General features: G+C 39.2%; 1 long non-coding RNA gene across 1 annotated transcript in view; it reads left to right on the forward strand.

Moving 5' to 3' along the window:
• Positions 1–4,487, forward strand: part of LOC118551629 (uncharacterized) — a 52,433-nt gene that overhangs the window by 44,297 nt on the left and 3,649 nt on the right. The gene's annotated exons all lie outside the window — the stretch shown is intronic.

Genomic DNA, 4,487 nt, shown 5'->3' on the forward strand with positions numbered 1-4,487 from the left:
CCACATCCAAATGAAAGGAGAAAAGGGGAGGCTTTCCTGGTCCCTGCAAGGAACTTGAGGCATGTTGTCAATATCTAAGGCTCCCCTGGGCTCATTCTAGAGACCATGGGACCAGACAATTTCTACAACGGGTGTCAACCTCTAATTTATGAGGATTTTTTTAAAAAGATTTTATTTATTTATTTGACAGAGAGAGAGAGAGAGAGAGAGAGGGAACACAAGCAGGGGGAGTGGGAGAGGGAGAAGCAGGCTCCCTGGGGAGCAGAAAGCCCGATGCGGGGCTCGATCCCAGGACCCTGGGATCATGACCTGAGCCAAAGGCAGGCGCTTAACGACTGAGCCACCCAGGCGCCCCTAATTTATGAGGATTTTAAAGATTTATTTATTTACTTGAGAGAGAGAGAGAGAGCACGGGGGAGGGGCAGAAGCCAAGGGAGAGAGAGAATCTCAAGCAGACTCCCCGCTGAGCACGGAGCTTGACACAGGGCTCCATCTCACGACTCTGAGATCATGACCTGAGCTGAAATCAAGAGTCAGATACTTACTCGACTGAGCCATCCAGGCACCTAGTTTTTGGTTTGTTTGTTGTTATTGTTCGAGGATTTTAAATCCCAGTAATATTAAGAACCTGAACTGCTGAGCTTGTAAAGAAGAATTTACCCAGAGTCGTAATTCATTTTATATGCTCTCTTATCTTATCTATCTTATCTGGAAAACCTCTGACCATCTCCTCTCTTCTTACACCTACAACCCTCGGTGAAGGTCACAGAACACTCCGATTCACCATTGCCATATTCCTTTTTACCTTCCTCTTCTTTATTAGCATTACCATCATCATCATCATCATCATCATCATCATCATCATAGTAAATATTTACAGAGCACCTAGTACAGTTGTTTCCCCCTAATCCATGGGGTATATGTGAGTTCCAAGACCCCCACTGGATGCCTGAAACTGTGGACAGTACCCAGCCTTAGGCAGACTATGTTTTTTCTGATACGTACATACCTAGGATAAAGTTTAATTTGTAAATTAGGCAAAGTAGGAGCTTAACAACAATTATTAATAACATGGAACAATTATAACAATAGAGTTTAATACAAGTTATATGAATGTGGTCTCTCAACATAGCTTGTTGCACTGTACTCAGCCTTCTTCCTGAGATGCTGTCAGATGATAAAATGCCTCCATGATGAGATTAGTTGTTGTGATGTCTGTTAGGCAGCTAGTGACCTGAGGATACTTCAGGAGGAGGACCGTCTGCTTGCAGACGGTGGATGACCGCAGGTAACTGAAGCCGTGGAAACGGTGGAGAAGGGGGGACTATTGCATGTGACCAGTGCAGTATTAGCTCATTTAATCCTCGCAACACGACAGCTATATTATTATTCACATTTTAGACATGAGAATAGATAGCTATATTATTGTGAGATAGCTGTATTATTATTCACATTTTAGAGATGAGAATACTCAGCACAGAGATGTAATTTGCCACCTGAAAAATGGCAAAGATGAAATTTAAATTCCTGACAGTCTGACTGTAATCTCCTTGGGCAATAGCCAAAGGCTAAACCATCTTGTTTATCGGTTGGTGTAATTCCTAGAGGTTGACTTGTCTTTCTCCCCAACTAATTTTGTCCTGGCCAAAGGATAGATTATGGGCTTTGTGGATGGATCTTGATTTTATGATCCACAGCCTTTCTGAAATTCTAGGTATTGGGCAAATTTGTGAAGTTGGTACTTTCAGGTTTCAGGAACATAGCCCCTCTCTAAAAAAAAAAAAAAAAAAAAATACTTTTTTTTGTTTCTTGGTAGAAACCCCTCTACCCATGTCAGGCAATCAGCCTTCTTGCATTTTCTCTATGCTTTGCTCTATTAAAAACAAAAACAAAAAACACAAAAAGCACTCATGAGTTTATTGGCCCTAACGTGTAATCAGCTGCTATAAATTAGAAGCATATTTGCATTTTAAAAAAGTCATAAAGCCTAATAAGTAACTCCTTAGTGGTGAAATTTCAGAGGACATTATTTTAGACTGGGGTCTTCCTCATATCTTGGCTTCAGGTAAACCAGTCCATCCAATTTCCCTCTTTTATATCTCAACTCCTCAAATGATCTATTTTATTCTAACTGCTTTTATTTTCTGGCTTCTGGCTATTCTTCCCCTAGTCCACTGAAATTAAAAACACAAAAAAACATTATCACTAAATCCAGTGGTCTTTCATTCAAATGCTTTCTCTTTCATCTTCTTATGGCATTAATTTTTTTTATCATTCCTTTTGCATTGAAAAACTATTCTCCTGAGATTTATGTAACACTATACTTGCTTGGCTACCCTCCCACTTCTCTGGGGAATCATTTTTTTTTCCTCCTTTAAAAACTTTTCTTCTTTTGATCTCCTAATTGTGTGAATTCTTCAGGCTACTACTTGAGCAAATAATACCCATATTTAAAATTGTCACTGGTGCCCCATTATTTATACCTTCCCAAAGTCTGATGTATGAAACAGTGTTCCCACAAGACTGCGTTAAAGAAACGAACATCCGGGAGGCACAACAGACACTCTTCTTGCCTGTGTGTTCTAAAGGCTATAAAATTCAGTATTCTCTTTCATGATCTTACTTCCAGATGGAGTGACCATGTAACACAAGTCTGGCCAATAAGGCATAAATTAAAGTCTGTTGACCCTTCACCCTTCTTCCTGTTTTTGACACGGACTTGAAGCAGCAACTGCAGTGGACAACCTGTGATTTTGAGGGAAAAGCAAAGTGATTTGCAGAGATGCCAGCCTCCACATTGCAGAGCACTGAGTGTTCTACCTTCTGAATTCTTGTTAAGTAAGATGAACGCATCCCTATTTGTTTGGACTGCCATAATCAGGTGATTTATACCTAGCAGCTGACCATACTAGACCTAGATATAAAATTGCAAACTACAGTATGTTCCTCTTAGAACTTCAGAAGGCAGAGTAGAATATTAAAAAGAAGAAATCTATTTAATTTTGTTCGATAGATCATCTCCTAAAGTCATTGATCAAGGAGCCCTTTTCTTCCTGTATTATAACGATCCCATAGAACTCAGTTTCCTACATCGTTGCTTCAAAGTGGGCAGCAGCATTGAGACCAGCAACAACTGCACCATCTGAAAACTTGTTTAAAAACCAGAACCTTAGGCCCCAGCCCCAAATCAAAGTCTACATTTTCATAAGACTCCAGGTAATACGTGTGACATTAAAGGTTGAGAAGCACTGCTTCAGGAAACACTGGTTAGAGGATAAAGTACAACTAAACTTAAGATTTTTATGTGACCTATTATTCAAGATATCTGTTATTATTGTCCCTGAATGCCTACTTCACTTCATAATCACATAGTTCTCATTCACTGCTGACTTTGCGCAAGGCATTATTTGAAATACTTGTATAATCCCCAACCTAACCCTGTGAGGCAGATACTATCATAATCTTCATCTTACAGATGAGATAGCTGAGGCTCAGAGAAGTTAAGTAGTTTACCCAAGGTCCCACAGCTATCAGGTGGCAGAATCCTTGGTTTAAGGATTTAAAGATCACTAAACTCCATTGCCTCTCTAACCTGTTTTGTTTTTCCATACTTTCCTACTTTGTGTACTTTATACAAGGTTTCCCTTAGCCTGCAATGATCTTCCACATACACCCAGTTAAAAATCTCACTCAAAAATTTAGTTCTTCCAGGAAGAGTTTTTGATCCCCTCCCACCAAGCCAGGTCAGGTCCCCTGCTATACCTTCCCCAGGAACGTATTTTTCCTTTATACTTACCAGCTTTTAAAATTATTTATATTTTTCTGATTAGTTCATGTCTTGATTTAAAAAAATGAGCTTCACTTGGGCTTGAACAGTTGGCACTCAAATATTTTTTAGACTCTCTTGCCTTTATTCATACTTTTGCTTTCACTTGAAAGGTTCTCTCCCTCCATCTCACCTATCCAAGTCCTATCCACAAGAAGCTGTAACATGGTAGCAAAAGATTGGATTTGGGATCAGAATTTGAGTCTGAAAATGGAGTTGAATGCTTGTTCCTTGGCTTACTAGCTTTGTAACTTTGAGCAGTCACAAAATCTCAGATCGACAAATGTTCAGCTCTGTTATTGGGGGGCGGTAACAATACCTCAGAGGACTGGTGTACGGATTAAAATGAGGCTTCTGAAAGAAGTGTGAACCTACACAAACATCCTAAAAATACAGGGTAATGTTTTATAGTGATTAAGACCCTAAATTGTGTTTATGAGTTCCAGCTCTGTAGTCAGAGATCTAAATTCAAATTCTAACTCATATTTGTTGTCTATGCGGTTGATTTGGCAATCCGTTATTTACCGTTATTTTTCCATGTGTGTTTTCAACTGCATGTATACTTAATTTAACATGTATTTACCCAAGACATGTTATATATTCTGTGCTTTTTATGTTTTGTTCAACATAAGCGCTTCTCATAATGTTCTGCACATAGGAA

The sequence above is a fragment of the Halichoerus grypus genome, chromosome 3 (assembly GCF_964656455.1).
Source record: "Halichoerus grypus chromosome 3, mHalGry1.hap1.1, whole genome shotgun sequence".
In the NCBI taxonomy this organism is placed as follows: Eukaryota; Metazoa; Chordata; class Mammalia; order Carnivora; family Phocidae; genus Halichoerus; species Halichoerus grypus.